We start from the raw sequence: 20,234 nt of genomic DNA on the forward strand, positions 1-20,234 counted from the left end.
TTTCAGTTCCTATTTCAAAGAGCCTGGGTCTCTTTTGTTTTTGCATCTGATATCAGTTGGTGTCTTAAAGACTGTAATCATCAGCTTCAACTCTAAAGAATTTTCTTCTCCTCTGGTCAAGAAAAAATGGAAAGAGGAATGAGAATGGGCCTCTCAGTTACAATTGTGCTGATGTTAGATGAAGAACTTGGATCTAATGAGTTTAAATGGATATTGCTTCTGGTGGGTCTGTGCTCTAAGGAGTCCCCAGACTCACCCCCCACTGGGCTTGTCTCCTTCCGATTTAGAAAGAGAAAAAAGAGTCTGGGAAATAATTTTATTGTAGATATTGAAAGATGTGGTAAAAGCCATTCTAGGAGAGGAGTGGGGACACTTAGAATTGCAACATCACCGAGGCTGGGGCTGCATCCTGTTTGATGGGGTAGGGGTCCCGTCTACACCTCCCTGAGAGGTGACACTTGATTGGTTGAATATTGGCTTGTTGTTAGAGGTTTGGTCTTGTGGATTGGTAGGGGGATTTGGGTAGGCATGGCAACTTGCATGAGGAGAAGAGGATCAGTGCTGCCTGCACAGAGGCTGGGGTCGAAACCACAAATCTGTCAGCCTCAGACAATAAAGCTGATTAAAAATTACTTGGTGCTCATTGCCCACAGAGGTTTTTTTTTTTACCCTCTAAAAAATGCTTGGCTTTTAACTCTCCCCAGGTTTCCCTTCTATCCCTAAAGTGGACCTCTTTCCTGGGCTCAGGTGTGGTGGGAGGAAGAGCCAGGTGAGGCCCAGCTGTGGGACTCAGGACTGGGAGTTGTCAGTAAGAAAGAGACCAAGCCAGAGTACTGTGGCTGCTGCTCTTCTAGGCCTCTCAGTCCCGTTCAGTTCATTGTTTGCCGTAATGATTCTTGGAAAGGGATGCCATCTTTTTAATAAAATGACTTTTTATTTCAAAACTTACAGAGTAAAAACAAGATAAAATTTGTATTTTAACTTGATTGTTTCAGACAAAGACACACTCAACACAACAGTTTCTAATTAGACTATTATGTGGAACAAATTGGAATTACACACCACATAACCAAATGTTCTGCTTTGTCTGTGTATATGAGTGAGAAGGGTGAAAAGATAGCACCTTCTAAGACATTTTGATTTGTTGTTTACATGCACTATTTTGACATGTTTTCCAATGCTTTTTCTTTCTTGCTTTCTTTCCTCCCCCGCTTTCTTTCTTTGCTACTACAATCTTACTTTCAAGGACATTTTTTAGGAGCAATATGACCATGAGCCTGTAAAAGTTGAAAAATTGGAAATGAGTCTGATGCAGAAGAAAAAGCACACCTTCTACAGAAAGCACTTTTCCTCCACAGTCATGTCTCAGTCTCTTTTGCTCTATGTGTGAGAATAATAAATCTTCCTGTGTTACATTTTATTTATCAACATTTTTATGTACTTCTCAGGGGAATACTTGTTTATTAGCTATAAAAATGTGCATGGATTTTTAAACAGTTCTATCTTTCTGTGATAATTATTTCAAAATGTTGTGTTGGGATGGGTCATATTATTTTTTCCCATTAAATTTGCTGCAACATCGTTTTAGTAGATTTTTATTTATTGACCCAGTTTTCGAGAATAAATTTAAAAATTTTTGAGGAATAGGTGCCTTTATTTTAGATCCTTGACTGCTTTTCTTTTCTGTGCTCAATGTAATATTCTCCATTATGCTTTTTGATATAGTGAATGTTATCAATTCATCTGTTAAAGGAATTACATTCAATTTACATATGAGGAAAATGGTAAAAGATTAAATTTCTTCTCATACAGAGTGGTAATAAGCCAAGACCATGGTTTAAACCTCAAGAAGCTATGAAATTCATCTTTTGACCATCATTCGTGAATTAGAGCAGATAACATAAGCTATAGTTAATTATATGGAATCAGAAAAGAGCCAAACTGGCAAAAGCAACAAAAATAAAGCAGGAGACATCATAATCCTGGATTCCAAGTTATTCTAAAAAGTGACAGTTATTAAAAACAGCATGGTACTTGCACACAAGCAGACATCCTGACCCCTGGAACAAAACTGAGGATGCAGTAACAACTCCAGGAACCTTTAGGATCTTATTTTCAACAAAAGGGGTAAAAACATATGCTGGTAAAAAGACAGCTTAATTAACAAACAGTGCTGAGAAAATTGGTTATCCTTGTACAGAAGAATGGATTTAGATCTATTTATCTTGCCCTGTACTAAAATCAAATCAAAATGGGTCAGAAGCTTATATATAAAGTGGAAACAGTGGATCTATTGGAAGAAGAAAATGGTAAAAATCTTGAATGGATAGGCATAGAGAAGGACTTTCTGAAAATAACCTCTGTTGAGCAAGAAATAACACCAAAAATCAACAAATGGTCTATACTAAACTTAAAAGCTTCTTCACAGCAAAGGAAACAAACAACACAGTGAAAAGACAACCTAATGAATAGAAAAATTTTGCCAGCTACTCCTCAGACAGAGGACTGATATCTAGAATACATAAAGAACACAAAATAATTAAGACTCCCCAAAATAAAAGACCTAATCAGAAAGTGGGCAAGTAAAATGAATAGACACTTCTTAGAATAAATACAAATGGTCAACAGGTACATGAAAAAATATTTGGCATCCTTGGTCATTAGAGAACTTCAGATCAAGATAACACTAAAATTCAGTCTTACTACAGGAAGAATGTCTTGTCCTCATGAATTTAAAAACCAACAAATGTTGGAAAGGTTGCTGATGTCCTAGTACAACCACTATGGAAATAAGTATGATGATTTACCAAAAGACTAAAAATAGAAATTCCGTTTGACTCAGAAATACTCCTTCTGAGTATCTTCCCAAAAGAGTTAAAGACATCTATTACAATGATACATGCATAACCATGTATATAGTGTTAAGTGAATTGTGACATCTCAGTGCTACAATCAAGGGTTATAGCTATCCAGTAGAATTGGGACGCAAAGAAGCAAAGGACACTCAGAAAGATGGAGAATACCAAGGTGTTTTAAGCCAGCAGGCCCAGAGAAATTTTCACTCTGAAGTCTGAGTCCTGAACAGAAATGGAAGCCACCTTCTATAGAGATCAATGGGGTAGGAAAGTTGGGTTCATGTACCAAGCATGCTTATAGAACCAGAAGGGCAGACTTAAGAGAACATGTTGAAACATCAGGTAGAAACATGTTTCAGCTTGTACAGTTGTAGTTAGGGCAATTACATTGCTTGAACTGTTACATTTGCTGTTCAGGTAGCTTTAATAAAACATCCTATGATTCCTGGCAAAAACATGGGATTGGGTGCTTGGGAACAGACAAAGGTTTGCCATGTTATGTATTATTTCCTTATCAACTGCAGCACAATTCATAATGAGTAAACATTGGAAGTAGCCTATAGGAACATCAACAGATGAATGGATAAAATATACATATTTTTTTTCTACTCAGCTATAATGAAGGACAAATTTGAGTTGATTGCAGGGAAATGGCTGCATCTTGAATACACAACGCTGAATGAAATAAATCAGACACAACAGGTTAAATATCACACAGTTTTTCTTATACAAGAAACCCAAAATATAAATAATTGAAAGAGTGAATTAAAAGACAGATGATAGGAAATATGGAGAGACACTATAGGAAGGAGATCTGTACATAAGGGAGAAGGCCAAGAGGGAAGGGGAAATAATAAGATCAAGATGTGATATATATATGTACCAACTTCCCACAGTGAGTACACTCATTATGCAAAGCCAATATATACTAAGAAAGATTTTAAAGGTTTTTAAAAAGCTACAAAATAACTGGCTCATTGAGTTGTAATATCAGGCTCTACTCTAAGTAAATTATATATAGTTTGAATTTGTAAGAGTTCTACCATTTGTGTATTGTTATTTCATCTTTATTGTATTGATTTAGGAAAACCAAGGTGCAGAGAATTTACTCATTTAATTTCTCTCTTTCTGTCCTCTGCCCCATTCCACATGGAATTTAAAGCACTATTTCAGAATAATATGCTTAATGTCCCCAACTAAAAGTGCTGAGTCACTTGTCAATAAATGTCTGTAGAACTCCCAACTCTATACATATCCCTCTCATGGATGTGCTATAGAATTGAAGGGCACACTCTCTCCCAATTCCCAAAGATTCCAAACATGGTTGCTTGCCAACCAGAGAACAAGTGGCCACTCCATAGTGGGACAGATGGCCTCTGGGGTTCCTGAAGTCACAATGAAGATGCCTTGAACCATGTGGGGAGTTTGGGTGATGCACTGAGCCCTGTAAATGTTTGAGCTAAGCTTTTCTGCCCTTGATATTCTTAAAGATGCCTGAAGTACTTCCTGAGTTATAAGAGACATACCAGGAAAGCTCAACGATTTATTGAACACTCTCTCCTCATGTGTATATCATTTTCTTAAGGCATTTATAAAGACCATTTTTTATTCCCTATAGTGGAACTGTCAGGAGAAAGAGTGAAGTTTTGGGAGGAAGTCAACTCTGCTGTCCTTGGTAGAGACACTTCCGCTTCTGGTAACGATGAAAGAGTGGGTAAGAATCTTAGCTGGAAACATTGGGAACTGTCACAGCCCCGGTGAACTAGAGGTCATGTGGCCCATCTAAGAGATGGATTGGTGCTCCTCACTGTTGGAATCTTTGATTTTTCAAAGTCATAAATCTATATTTTTAGAATAATGTCATAACTTTTGCATATTGGGCCTATTTTTTTAAGGGCTATTCTTGTCAAACAAAATAGGCCTAGGCTGAATTTGGCTCCAAAGCATAAAGAAACATGACAAGTACCTGTTAAAGATCTCTTAATTGTCTTTGTGAAAGACAAAAATAATGAACCTACCTGTGTGTTTCAGAGACACTGAGTTCATCTGTTGAATTAGAAATAATAAAATGAAAATGACATCTCGAATTATTTAGGAAACTGACATGTGTGGATGAAAAAGGAGAGATTTTTAATATGGGACAGAACCTCAATTTATCCTTTCAAAACTAAATGTCATAATTGTTGAATCATGTATGATTTACATTCTAAAATATTCAGTGTACTAGATAAAATGAACATGGAATTTATCAGGACTAATTGGTGCAGAACTCAGTGGTATAAGACATAATACTGAGAATCAACAAATAGGATTATATCAAATTAAAAAGCTTCTGCACAGCAAAGGAAACATCCAACAGATTGAAGAGACAACCTACAGAATGGAAAAAAAAAATTCCCAGCTACTTCTCAGACAGGGAGCTAACATCTAGAATATATAAAGTACTAAAAAAAAAAACACCTCCCCAATAAAAACTCAATCAAAAATTGGGCAACCAGAATAAAAGGACACTTCTCAGAAGAAGTACAAATGTCCAATAATTGTTGGCCATTAGAGAAATGTAAATTAAAGAAATACTGAGATTCCTTCTCACTCTATAAAGAATGGCTATCATCAAAAAGTCAAATGATAACAAATTCTGTTGAGGATATGGGGAAAAAGGGAACCATTCTATAAATACTGGGAATGTAAACTAGTATAACCACTATGGAAATCAGTGTAGAGATTCCTAAAAATTCCAAAAATAAAAATATAGGAGAAAGCATGTGATATATATGAAAGAGAGACCAAAGTAAAAGATATATAAGCAGAAATTAGGGACAGCTTTTTCACATGGATGCGGGGACATTCACGAAAGAGGATTCTCAGAACTGCTTCTGAAAGTGGCAATAATTACAGGACAAGTGTGTTGGAAATGAAGGAGAGTATTTTGAGGAGTGATTAATGGCAATTTATTACACTATCCTTTACTGTAATAAAAATATTAACATTCACTATATTTTTATCACACTTCATAAACATGGGCTTCAGCACAGTTTTCTGAAAGCGGGTGTGGAACATTAACCTCATTAACTTAGTGGGAATGCAGGCTGTCACTCCCAGCCCTGCTGGCGACCAATACTACAGCTCATGCCCAAGTTATCTTGGACTTTTGTTTCCTTCCCATATCATAATTTCCCTGCATCACATTGTTTTCTTCACTGCACTATCGGCAGTGGAATAGTAACAGGAGTACTCATTTTCTTGTATCCATTGAGGGTTCTTGTATCCATTGAGATTGTACACTCATTTTGTTGTATCCATTGAGGGTGTTTGTAGGCCATGGTTGAGGTTTCTTCAAGGACCAGAGCAGAGTTTTAGCCAAGGAGAGAGTCTGGGTCCCTTCTCACCAGGGTCATGTCATTTTTCCAGAACCACCCAGACCCAAGTAGGGAGCCTCACTGCCTCAGGGTGCCAGGTTGAGTCATCTATGCCCATCTCATGGCTGCCCTATCACAGGCCCCTTCTGGTCCAGGTGCTCCCCACTGCTCCTTGTCAGTCTCAGCACGTAGGACTGTCCTCTAAGACAGGAGTTCTGGTGCTCATTGCCTCAGCCTGCTGCACACAGCTGGCAAATCAGTTCTAAAGAACTGCCAGGAACAGGGCCTGGGCCCACAGACCTGCCTCTGGCAGGAGATCTTTCTCTTTTACTTTTGAGACAAAGCGGCCCTGTCCCTTCGGCTTTTTCTAAGCCTCTGTGGTATTTTCTTCAAACCCTCTCCTCTGCAATGACCTTAGGCTCTTGGAGAAATAATTGAGGATATTTTGCTTTTATTTCTGCTCAGTCCCATTTCAGCTCGAGGCTTAAAAGCCTGCCATTGGATTGACTAGAGAAAAGGGAAAAAATTTAGAGAGGAGGACAAACACTAATGTCTTATTTTCCAGCCTCACACATACTAGTTGGCACAAAGAATTTGAACACAGGTTTTGAGTTTTACCCTGTTGACACAAGAGGGCCCAGAAGGGGCTCAGCTTTGCACCACTGATGGTTCACTCGTCACGGAAAGCGCAAGGGTTCTCCCCTGCCCGCCGTTGGTTGCCAGGCTAGTCCTTACTTATGCTAGCTTTTCTAGCCATCACATTATTTACTTGCAGCAGTGAGTAACCCTCATGATACTAAATGGTCAAGTTACATGCAAGTCATCAGATGGGTTCACCCCTAAAGCTTGCTCTCCACTGACTTTCATACATCTGAAGAGGAGTTCTTGACGCCCCCTACTGAACCACATGGTCATGTCAGTATGTCCACTCAGACTGACACTAACCTCAAGGGTTACCCTTCTTTAACTGAATCCTTGGCTGTTGCTATTTAGTACAAATGTTCTATTCTCTAACATAAATGGGTCACCACCTTGCCTCTGGTGAGAGGCACTGGCAGTTTGCTCACATAACTTCTCTTCTCTGTCTTTTCTTCTGGAACAATTTTCCATTTTCCAGGATGACAATCATTTTCCTCCTTTTAGAGGTATGATTTTTTTTTTAAAGGAAAACAAAGATAGAGCCACAGTGCCTGTTAATATAATTACCCACTTCTCTTTTTACTAAAGAACTTGCTTGGTCAATGACTGAAAAAGTTTAATCAACGGGATTTCAACATGGAGACATATTGATGCCCATCTTGGAGATAAAAAGACACAAAGTGGTGCTCTGACACTTCTATTTGGACACAGGTCTGTGGCCTGCGATTAGCACTTCCCAAAGGCCTCCTGTGAGCAGTTCTCTCTCCTTCTCTCTGTTGCATAACACTAAAGTCAAAGAGGTCTTCTGTTGCATTCAAGATTTCATTCCTTTTATGTTTTTTCCCTTTCACTTGGAACACACTGTATTGCTTTCATGAAGCTGTTTATAATGTAGAAGATTAATGTCTTTCATGGGTGTGTTCCTGCTTCTTTCCCCTGGAGTTGCATGGGAACATTTGCATCTGATGTAATTTCTCTAATGGATGCCAGGGTCCTGTGCTGCCTTCTCCCCTTGCCCCTTTCCTAGAAGCTCCCTCACTCATGCGTGCGTGTGTGTATGTGTGCATGCTACTGAAGGCCAGAGGCTTGTCTAACTTCAAGATGCATCCTGGTTCTGTTTACAGGGGAGGAAGGAGAAAGTCTAGTTCTCTGGAATGAAAGGAGGGCATGGCAGTCAGTCCTGTCAGGTGTCAGAACAAAACAAACACATAACTCGTCGGCTTCCTCTGGAGTTCAGTGTCACAATCAACTTCCTGTTTCCTGATTTTGGCAGACTCTGAACCCAGGACGGCTCTATATTATGTTTATTTCTACTACTGTGTTACAGTTGCCTCCTGCATAAAACAATGGATACCGAAGAGGTTCGATGTGTCACAGGGCCAGGTGTCATCTCTGTGCACTTCTGAAACGGAAATGGAACAACTCTTCTGGAATGCTTTTCTGTCTGCAGAACCACCTCTTGTAAGCGTTTCCTAAGAGCTTTTGTCTGATTGAAGGCTTATTTTCTGGAGATTCCCAGTGTGCATAGAACAAGGGTTGTAGGTAGGGGAACCCAGAGAGAGGAAAAAAAGAAATTGTTTTTTAATGACACAGAAGCTTGGACTCAAGAACCACATGGTCTTAAAAATAGATAAATGAGTTTTGGTTTTATTCGCAAGATGGCTTGTTTAATAACAGTACGTGTATATTGCAGAAAAATATAACACATGGTTGAATATATCAGGTTTTATTTCCCTTATTTGTTCCTTTATCAGAAGGAATTGCTTGAATCAGAGACTATTACTTGAATATTTGCTGTCTGCTAGTCAAGCTAAATGTGAAGGTTGACTGCCAAACAACAGCTATGAAACATAATTTTTAGTTTTGCAGCCCTTCACTGCAATTTTAAAACATTTTTACTATATGTGCTGCTGAAGTGAGCACATTCAAATTTTAAATAATATACTATTTATTATATTAGTAAATTTATTATATTAATAAATAGTCACCGGAAAAACTAAAAATAATGAATTGTGTAAAGTAAAAAGCAAAATTGCCTGTTCCCTATTTTCTGTACAGTTAGACTTATTGGTAATTTGAAGAATATTCCCTAGTCTCAATGGATTTTCTATGTAATAATAACACAGTGGAACTTGAGTCACAACTGACCTGACACAGGAACAACCTGGATTATAACTGGAATTTTCATTTTAACTTATTTACGATCGAAGTCTTGAGTTACTGCCATAATGCCAGCCTCTTGTACTTCCAGATGGTCTCAGATAAAGATTTTACACTCAGAGAGCTCTGGAAGGAACACTGCAACAACCTTTCTTGAGTGGGGTTTAAAAATCCTGAGCCAATGTCTCTAAGGACACTAAAATCTGCCTCTATACAGAGGCATAATATATATATTATGAAACTTTGAAGGCTGTGTGGAAGAGCCTGACTGACTTGAGTTACAACCAGCCTTCTAGAATAAATGAATTTGTAAGTCAAGGGTTCACTGTATTTCAGAATATTGTACACAAAAGGAATCATACAAAAGTTTCTAGAAGATTTTCCACTGACCAGTGTTTTGTGAAATTTCTGTGCTTGCACATTGTGATTTTCCTTATTATTTTGGGGGCTAGTGTAATATGTTATTATGTGAATTGCTGAAATTTATTAAATTTGTTGTCCATTAAAGATCATTTAGGGTCATTTTGTGCATGGCTGTTACTACATTTGTTTCTTTAAATTTATAAGCAAGACCACAATATATTTCCTTATACATTTATTTGTTTATATAATTTTAATATTATGAAACAACAGGGTAATGTGCATTTAAAATTTTGACAAATATCTTCCAAAAATTTGCATTGACATCGATGTATAAGTCATTATTTTAAAAACATTCATTAATCCCATCTCTGAAAGACTAATAACTAAGCTAATTTACATATCCTCTCCCGACACATCCTTTTTCCAACTGTACATTTTTTAAAAAATTCAGTTATTACCTAATCTTATCAAGTAATTCACTATTTCAGTACCTTTTATTGACTTGTTACTTCTTAAGACATTTATATTAGGTAGGATCTTTTATTCTCCATTATGTAGGAAGAAAAAAATTAGCACTTCTACAATTCATCCATATAATAATAATTGCATTTTCTTGACACCTTTTTATTTGAGTTTCTTTTTTCTTTTAGACAGATCTTGAAGTTTAAAAGTCAGTAAACAGAGTTTGTCATACTTGAACTATAAAAATCACTATTCAGAGCTGAGCCACTAAATCTATAGATTTGGAGATGTTCTATAGTATTTTAAGTCTGTGCCACACAAAGGACAACACTGGCAATCCTCTGTGCAAAGAGATGTTATTTCTCCACATTTTATTAACATGACCTTCAAGAACAGCTTTTTTTATTCTCTTCCTCCTAGAATTTGTAGAATTTGCCTTTCGTTTGTTCTGAATAAAAATATTCATATATTTTTCCTATTAGCTTCTCCAGTATTTTCCTAGAATTTATCAGTTGAGTATTGGGTTATATTCAGGTTTCCTACTATGTCTGGGGTCTGTATTTAATAAATTAAAAAATTTGAAAATCATTCACAGACTAGAAGGAAAGGATAGAAACAAAACTTTTGTAAATAGGGAGGGGAAGAGAGATCTCAGGGAAGAGAGGGGAATGGGACAAAAAGAAGAATCAAGATATATCCTGAACAGGTACAAATTCCTTAAACATATCTAAAATGTACCAATAAATTTAATTTCAAAAACATTACAAAAATTGTTCAATTTCCCATGTATCCAATTTATTTGATCAGTTGAATAGTGATTCCTTTTTATCCTCCGCTTCTTTGATGATGCTTCCCTTCCTCCCTTAAAAATTGTACCTGATTGTATTTATCTTATTATTTAAGCAAACTACCATTTATTGTTCATGTGGGTTTCAAAGACTGTCTTGAATTTTTTCCACTTCCTCCCTCCCTCTCTCCCTTCCTTCTTTCTTTCCTTCTGCCCTGCCTCTCCTCCCCTCTCCCTCTCTCTCTCCCAGCCTTCACTGTAGGGATTAACCCATGCCCTTTGCAGCCAGTTACACCTCCAGCCCTTATTTTATTTTTTATTTTGAGATAAGATTACACTAAGTCCCTTAAATTGCCCAGACTGAACTTGAATTGGGAATTATCCTGCCTCAAACCTCTAGCATGGCTGGGATTACAGGCATGCTCTACGACACCTGATGTATTTATTTTTTCAGTTGCTCTTGTTTTTCTATTTATTGATTTCTGTTTTGTCTTTATTATCTCTTACTTTTTCTTAAAAATTTATTGCTCTTAATTTTCTAACACTTGAGTTCACATGACGTTTTCATTTATGAAGAGTGTCTGTGATATTAAGGTCCAATAAAAAAACATGTATTTGATCCTAATCCCAGTTTTTGGCACAGAATTGTTAAAAACTTTACAATTTTCTGAGTAATTAGGGTACTAAGTATTTATTTTCTTCTAGCATAAGGTCTTTGGCTCAAACTCCTGATCCAGAACTGCTTACCTCTTGAAATTGCCTAGATGATAGGAGTGTCTTTTTTTTTTTCAACTTTTATTTTCTTTCTGTGGAACTGGGGATTGAGCCCAGGACCTTTGCACTAAGCTACATCTCCAGTCTTCTTTATTTTGAGACAATGTCTAGCTAAACTGCTGAATTGCCCAGACTGGATTCAAACTTGTGAACTTCCTACCTCAGACTCCCATAGTGCTGGGTTAAGAGACAAGCACCACCACCACAAGAGTGTCTTTTGTTTCCATGAGTTGACATTTCATGGACTCTAAATTGGGAGCTGGAGAAGAGACCAACAATGATGATGACTTCAGCCTCATCTCCCACCCCAGGATGATATGCCCAGAGATGGCATTAATAGTAGATCATGTCTATGTGATGAACTGTAAAGATCTCCAAGTCCCTATGACATTTTGGAAGTTTGCAGGTTTCTGAACACAGGGAGGTGCTGGGAGGACCATGCACTTGTGGAAGGGATGGAAAGGCCCTACCTGCCCTCATACTTTGCCCTATACCCCTCTTTTATTTGATGTCCTGCTGTATACTTTTAATGCACTTCAAATAAATGGACACATATGTTTCCCTGTATTCTGTTAGCTTCCCTAGCAAATTCCTGAACCCAAGAAGGAGACTGTGGGAACCTCAGTTTGTAGCTGTTCAGTCAGAGGTACAGCTCCTAATGTGGGGCATTTGAAGTGGAGGAGGATTTGTAGTCTGAGCCTTAGCCTGTGGTGTCTGATTCTAACTCCAGGTAGACAGGGTCAGAGTACAGTTGAAACCCAGATGCTGTCAAAACAGCATTTGTGTGTGTGTGTGTGTGTGTGTGTGTGTGTGTGTGTGTGTCTTATAGATCCAAGATTGGCCTATAGACCTATGAGGGAAAAAAGAAAAAAGATTGCCCAGAGAATGCTATGTAGCATGATAGAGTTGATTTTTGGAAGATCAATCCTCAACATGAAGCTGATGACCAATGATTTGTGAACGTAGAAGATACCAACTTCTAGAGGCACAGGGCACCTTTCTCACCTGAGACACCCTTCCCACTGCAGCAGGATGTGTACCGAAAAGTAAGGCCACCTCAGGAGCTTTCCCTCTGTAACACATTGCCTTCTTAGCTAATCCCTGCCCTTCTTCTGCTGTCTTTCTTCTATCTGTTGTCTCTGACTTGAAGATTATATAATTTATATAATTTAATGGTTCTTCTTGGAATCACTCAAAAATATTATGGCTTTGGATTATGTCTTCATCTCTTACCAGCCATATTGTTAAGAATTTTCCATGAAACATGCAGTACCGTGTGCTGAAAATGGGCAAGGCAAGCACGTAGCATGACAGGAAATGCATGTTTGGAAGTTTAGGCCTGGTAACAGGAGTGGTTCTGCTGCTGTTTCCAGGCCAGAGATGATGGTAAAGGCAGAGCCTACAAGGGCTCAGAGGAAGAGAAAGCTGCGAGGAGAGACAGCTGACCTGAACTGTGCTCTTTCATCCAGATGAAGGCCATTCTTCCCCGGGCCCCCAAGGAGGAAGGCAGAGGAATAAATACCCTGACTTCCCGCTTCTCTTTAGACTCCTGTCAGTACTTTTTATTTATTTATTTATTAACATGCAGTTGTGAGAAATAATGATTACATTCATCTTGAAGAACTGGTGTATATACATATTGAATCTTGATTTTATTTTTTATTCTCCCTTCTTCCCGCCCTCCTATTTCCTCCTATTCCAAGATTGCCCTTCCCATCTCCACAAACTCTACCTTCCTGTTTCCTCTTATCTCTCTTTTACTTTGCCTTTTTTTGGTTTGTTTCTTGAAACAACGTCTCATTATGTAACTTGCTGTATCCTCCTGCCTCAGCCTCTTAAGTGTTGAGATTACAGGTGTGTGCCACCACACCCAGCTGAATTTTGCTCTTTAAATTATTTATATCTTAGATTTCTTATATAAAAGAAACTGCATGATACTAAACTTCTGTGTCTGATATATTTCACATAACATTATGGTCTCAAGGTGCATCGTTTCTTCTACAAATGACTCAAATTCATCTTTCTTTACAGTTGCGTTATACTGTATTGGCAACCGCTACTTAATATGACATTCTAGAAGCAATTTTAGAGTTTCCTAAACACCACCTAAATGTATTATTTCACTTAGGAGGAAACAGGACTGATATCTACCCTTGAAGAGTATTTTTAAAAATTGAACAATGAAAGTAATTGCCACAGCTACAAACTGTGTGACGGAGAACCTGACTGTTGCACTGTGGTTGCTCCTTGACCCCAGTAGTTGCTGACCATATCTGCAGTCAGCTGCAGGCCCCATTCTCTGGGAGATGTAATGACACCAATTCCGTTACATAACCCATCATCTCTGAACAAAAATGAAACACTTCAAAGTTAATATAATATAAAGTAGAATGTAGTAAGAGTTAAATGAGTACAGTAGGTTATGATGGAAAGAATTTATATTTATCAGGACTCTTCAGTTCCCTTGGCACTTTTCATACAGCTCATCTCATTGAATTCCCAAATAGCCATATAAGTATGTTAGATATTATCTCTATCCTGACCACTAGGAACACGAGGTTTAAGTGGTTTTCCTCGAATCTCACGAATAACAAGTAGTAGAGTGGAGATTTGAGCCCTCGTCTTTCAGAGCCCTTGATTTTACTCACTATTCTGGGAAGTATGTAAAACTACTCATCCAAGGTGAGACACTATTTTGAGGCTGAAGACAAAACACATCTTCTCTTTCTCAGGCTTCCAACTTCAAATGCTAAATGAGTTTGAAGAACCTGTCAACTCACAGAGAAGCTGCACAGGAAAGCAAACGGAGTCCTCACCCAACAGAAATGGCTGAAAATTCTTTGAATGGTTAAAAAGGATCCCAGCATAAAAAGTGACTCCCCTTCGATCTCCTCTGGAGCTCCCTTGCTCAGTGGTTTTGGGTCCCTCTTCTGGAAACGCAGGCACAAAGCTTTTTGAGGCAGAGCCCTCTGCCTACCTCAAAGGACGGTTTTGTTGGCAGCAGATACTGTACCTGTCTCACTGGGGCCTTCAGAATGCTGAATCACCAGCTGAAGGGACAGCTCAAGGGCTTCCATTGATGTGGTTGACCAGAATAAAGTCGTTGTGGTCTCTCAGGAATTTAAGCCACCTGTAAGCTGCATTCTTTACATTCAGTTCATACAAGAACTGTGTGGGTCTGTCAGCTCCACTAAATGCTGTACATTTCTGGTCATGATCACACACCACCTTCTGCATTCCTTTCCTTTGAATGGATGCTTTTACTCTGGGGCATTTTAGCACGTGCTTCTCAAGCCCATAGTGTTCCTGTACAAACCCCAAAGTCTTGTTCTTGAAGTAGAGACAGGTATTCACCTGGGAGAGGGACTCCAGGACATCCACAGCTGTGCGTCCTCTTCTTTTGTTCCTCTTCCCCCACAGCCTATCACACGTCACTTGTCCCTGGGGCCAAAACATCACCATGGTGTGGAACCTTTCAGCTATGCACAGGTTGGCTCGAGCCAGGGGTATGATCTGTGTCTCTTTCCAAGCCATCTGCATAGGGCTCTCTTCACCCATTCCCTCCTAACTCAGGGATGACTGTGTAAGACTAGAAGGCAAACTAGAGTCTACCACAAAATGTAATGCAATAGGTTGTAATTCAATTGTGTTATTAGCTTTAAAAAAGGGTTCCTCTATTAATAAGGAAAATACTTCCACTGACAGCTTCTTATAAGCTCTATTGACTTTAATATCTATTCATTACCTCATAGGGCTTAGAGATACTTGTACATAGTAAATACTAAATGCCCATTGTAAATTAACAAATGAACAAATGTTACATGTAGATCCCTATAGTTGAATTTAAATAAACTCATAAAGAAATGCCTTAAAGTACAATTTATTGTGTCTCAATTGAGTATAATAAAATATAATTTATTATTATACATAACAAAGCAATATAATATGTAATATGGTAATACAATAAATATATTTTGAAATACACAACAAAATTTATTATATTTTAATTAGAGCATTAAAAGTACACTTGTATTAGTTCAATCTGTGCAATGTGTGTTACATTATATCAATATCCTGATAAGTATTCTGGGGACCTTAAAGATTAACAAGACACTGAACTTATTGTAAAGAAACCTAGATACAAATAACATTAAAAAGGAAAAATGTAAAAAATGATTGAAGGTGCTGTGTCTGAAAAGCATATCCTACTGAAATAGGATATCTTTTCTGATCTTTCAAAGATTTGGGATTCCTGTACCCATCACAGGCAATGACATAAAGCCAGTCAATCATGCCTTCCTTTCCATTTACAAAACCTCAGTGGTTACACAGTATATTATTTTTCTCAAACCAGCTGTTCCTTCCTTGTACATAGGAGAACTCTGGACTTTATCACTACCTCACCATCTTCCTGAAAAGTTGTTCTGACTACTTCATTAAATGAGGCTGCTTTGTCTGAATGACGTTCATCACCTCGCATAGCGTATTCTATTTTCTATGAGTTTATAGCCTAGGATAATAGATTTATTTTGCACATTTAGCTTCAATGCAAATGTTAACAATTAAAATCCATTATAGGTACTGCTAAACAGTGTGATATAGAGCAGAGTTTCTAATTTTTCTTTTCTGTCACATCACATGCTTTAGTTAGCTCTCTGCCAATGTGATCATGAACAACACCAGATTAGCAGGAACGCAGGTGCTTTTTATGTGATTGATGGCTACATATTGCTAAATATCCCTAGGAAAACATTACCTCATACAAGGAACAAAGTTATAACCACTGCTCTATTTAACATATAAATTCCATAAAAGAGTTGTTTTGTTCTTCCTAAAGATTACTAATTTCTTCTTCATTTTGCTTCTTAAATAAAATCTGTACATCACTATAGAGCAATGCTATGTAATCTGAATATCACACTGGATCACTACCTTCATAATGTGGGCACATTCATAAAATTTATTTAAGAAAATAGGTTGTGTATTTTCTTACCACTTGCACACTATGGGTCAGAGATCTAAACATTGTACCATCAGGATTCAAATACTATGGCTAATAGATATGGTTGCTCAACATAGAGTGAATAGTTATGCATACTAGCTGTGCATTGCAGTTATTAATGGGGTCTATAATTTTATTGCTTTGGATAGTGGTTTATCATTTCATCCTTGCCATCATTTTTAAATGAAAAGAATTGAACATAAAGTGTATAAATATACTGTATATTGTTAGAACAGTGTTCATGTCTGTAGTAGACCCATTCTTAGTGTAGATGCTATTTTACTTACTTTTTCCCCTTCTTTTGGTTCTTCTACCCTATCTCCCACACCTGAATACCCAAGGAACCTGGGACATTAGAAATTATTTATTTAGACTGCTTATGATCCCTAAGCCATATTTTGAGAAGTGATTATTACCATCTTAATTTCAAAATTCTGTGTCTTCTGTGGTTTTATATTGGTTCTTTCAAGATTCTGTTACTTTTTTTTTCACTTCAGGTTTTTATTTTCTATTGTTATCAGATTTAAATAGTCAGAGGCTAAGAGTCTTTGGACAGGAAATTATCCATATTGTGTTCCAAATCCTGTTACACGGGCTCTTCACAGTCAACCTTGTTTTACCTTGTTTGAAGTAGGGGGACCACAACCTAGAGTGTTTAGCTTGGGTTGAAGTGACTCCAAGGAAAGGGTGAACAGATCCTGGTGTTCATCTGGTGGGGCTACCACGAGAACCTGGATGAAAGTAGCTGAAATGTGATACAAAGGACTGGAAGGGCGGGAGCTGCAGTCGGAATGGCGGGGGGAGGTGTTCACTTCTGTTTTATAACGAGATGTAGCTGTCAATATACTGAATGCACCAATGATGCATGCAGTGATTCACTGCTGGCTTCTCCTCAGATTGGTTTGTATAGTTTTCTACTCCTTGCTGATCTGAAGAATTCCAGAGGCGAGAGTGTCATTTCCTATAAATAGTAGTCTAATGTCTACTTATGTGCACCTGGAACTGTTCTAGATTTATCTCAATCTCAAAGAGTGCAATTCTTGCCATTACCAGAATTATATTAGTTCTTTGAGTACACAGTCAAACAAGCAGGGGAATCATCTCACTAGAATTTTATCAAAATCTCAATAAATTATTAGACCCATAAATATTACTGGTCTGTCACACTTGCAAAAAAAAAATCCTATAAGCAGGAGCATTACTGTTCACGATGCTCAATCTTGCATTCTTGTTCGTCTTCTAATTTCTATGACCTAAATCCTCCTCTACTTCAAGTGTTTTGAGCTCCATTTAAGAACTCATCACTTCATCAAATTTGTCAATTCATAACTTTCACCTAAGATATGGTCATAACCACTTCAAAGTTTTCAGTCTCTCATTCTCAACATTACTTTGTCTGACCTCAAAGTCTACTGAGCCCCTCCTCCTCTCCAGAATCTGTTGTAAGCATTGTGGATATGATGAACTTGAACAAATGGTCCCAGTATCACAGAGCTCAGAGTCTGGTAGGCAAACAGCCAAATCAATAACTAAAACTACATGTTACCTTTATGTATTTCTATAGGGAAGCCCAGGGGGTCAGAGGAGAACACAAGGACTTGTTGAAATGGAAAAAAAGGCAGGACTTCCTAGATGAGGTCATAAGCTAAGACCTACAATGAGGAGGAGAAGTCAAGTAATAGAGTGTCTAGAGTTTGTCCAACTAGGAATTTTTTCATTTCCTGATCAAAGGTCTAGTACTTCAGGATTATCAACCAATGCACCCTCATAAGGCCTCACGGTTTATATTACATATATCTCCTGACTTACACTGTACAGTTATAAATAATGTCACTGAGATTCATGGGAAGTCTTGTTCTGTTTCAACTGCTTCTGAGAGAGAGCTCAGAGATACAGGATGGAAGACGATCCAGTTCACAAAGGCATTCACAGTTACCTTGGTCTTAGCATCACCACAGAGTAAGTCATGTTGCTGTTGTTTTACAAATAGGAAAACTGGAGTCTGGAGAGGTTAAGTAATAGGAAAGAAATGCCTAGTAAGTAGAGAAATCAACATTCATAATCATCATCTGACTAGCCTACATACAACTAGTAGATTCTACATCAAGAAATGGCTGAGAAAATTTTGTAACTTGAAGAGCTAATCAAATATTTTTTGTATATTGGGAAAATTCATACATACCCATGAATGACCAACTCACCCATCATTTCAAAAAATACTTTCTCATTGTAGCCAGTGGGACTATTTTAGTTTCTTTTAGTATAGTGTGTAATGTAAGTTAAAGGAGATTCTTGGCTGAATGCATAAATTAATTAATATATTTCATAGCCACACACCTTTCTATCCTATCTAGTCTCACACTGGATTGGGTTATGGTTATGGTGGTGTTTGTATATTGATCAGCCAGTTAGATTGTGGAATTCTAGATGGGTGGGATCAGTTTTAATCACCTTTCTGTTTTGTCACTTCACTCAGATCCTGGCAGAGAGGTATTTGGTAAATGTATATTATGTGAATGAGTGACTTAGCAGAAAAACGAATGAATGAAATGAGGGAAAGAAAGGAAAGGATACTAGAAATTAATGCTAAACGGTGAGCTATCCCAATAATATTATGTGAACCTCTCCCAGCATGTGCCTTATTTTCTTCCATAGAAAGGGGATGTGAGAGGCTTTCAGCAATTTCCAGGGATCCATGCGCTTCCTTTCTGGCAGGGGGTGCAAATGCTATGCATTATTTTAGGTTTTGCTACCTCATGCAGGGACACATCGGCCTATCGAATCTAGCAAGATAGATGGCCTCACCTTTGGAAACTACAGAGAAACTTGTTGTTCCAAGACCTGTGGAGGGAATGGCTGCTGTAATGACCTCTGAATTGCCTTCCCTATCATCCCCCCTACACCCCGTTTCGGAGAAACAGTACACGTGTACACTTCATTCTGTCCCGTTTTCTTCATTTTGTTCTTTAGTTCCAGTTTTGCCTTGACTCCTGGCTTCTGCAAGGGCCTAAGAATTTTCTAAATCTATAAAATTCTGGCTCCATTTTACTTAACAACCGCTCCTTCATTTCTCTCTTGTATTTTACTGTAACCAGCCAGGAGGAATCAAGCCACACCTCCAATACTTTGCTGGGAAATCCACTCACTTAAATATTCAGTTTCACCACTTGCAAATTTTACCATCCACAAACCTAGAACACAAACGTAATTCACCCAAGTTCCTTGCCACTTTAAATAAAGTTCACTTTTTCTCTGCTATCCAATGACATGTTTCTTATTCTATCAGAGACCTCAACAGAATTGTACATCATGTCCATATTTCTATATTGTCATTTACTCATTCTCAGAGAAAATGACAACTTCCTCCCTAGCTTTCCTCTTTCCTTTCTGAGCTCTTCTCAGAATCACATTTAACAGTTCCTTCACAGCAATATGCACTGACTTTTCCTAGGATGCACCTCCAAAACCTTCCAGCCTTTGCTGAATTCTCAGTTCCAAAGCTTTTTCTGCACACTTAAAATATTTATTGCAGCAGTACCCAACTTCTTGATATCAATTTCTCTATGGGAGGTCTTCAAAGAAACAGAACCAATAGGATATATGTACATGCTTATCTTAAGTCCATTATAAAGAATTGGCTCATGTGATCATGAACTCTAAAAAATTCCATGCTTTGCTGTCTGGAAACTGGAGTCCCAATAAAACCAGGTATATGATTTTAGTTCAAATATGAAAGCCCTGGGCCGGGGATTTAGCTCAGCGGTTTGGTGGCCTGCCTTGCAAGCGCAAGGACCCGAGTTCAATCCCCAGTACCAAAAAAAAAAAAAAAAAAA

At 37.9% G+C, this 20,234-nt stretch overlaps 1 long non-coding RNA gene across 2 annotated transcripts; it reads left to right on the forward strand.

Moving 5' to 3' along the window:
* The first annotated feature begins 4,223 nt into the window (after positions 1–4,223).
* LOC104862594 lies at positions 4,224–14,512 on the forward strand. Of its 2 annotated transcripts, XR_780380.1 has the most exons (4): positions 4,224–4,301; positions 4,474–4,569; positions 8,181–8,314; positions 14,132–14,512. It is a non-coding gene; the product is annotated as an uncharacterized LOC104862594 (long non-coding RNA). The 2 variants fall into 2 exon arrangements; XR_780379.1 differs by having other exon boundaries at positions 4,267–4,569.
* The last annotated feature ends 5,722 nt before the right edge of the window (positions 14,513–20,234 follow it).

Source organism: Fukomys damarensis, unplaced genomic scaffold (genome assembly GCF_012274545.1).
Source record: "Fukomys damarensis isolate Sample0158 unplaced genomic scaffold, DMR_v1.0_HiC HiC_scaffold_17, whole genome shotgun sequence".
In the NCBI taxonomy this organism is placed as follows: domain Eukaryota; kingdom Metazoa; phylum Chordata; class Mammalia; order Rodentia; family Bathyergidae; genus Fukomys; species Fukomys damarensis.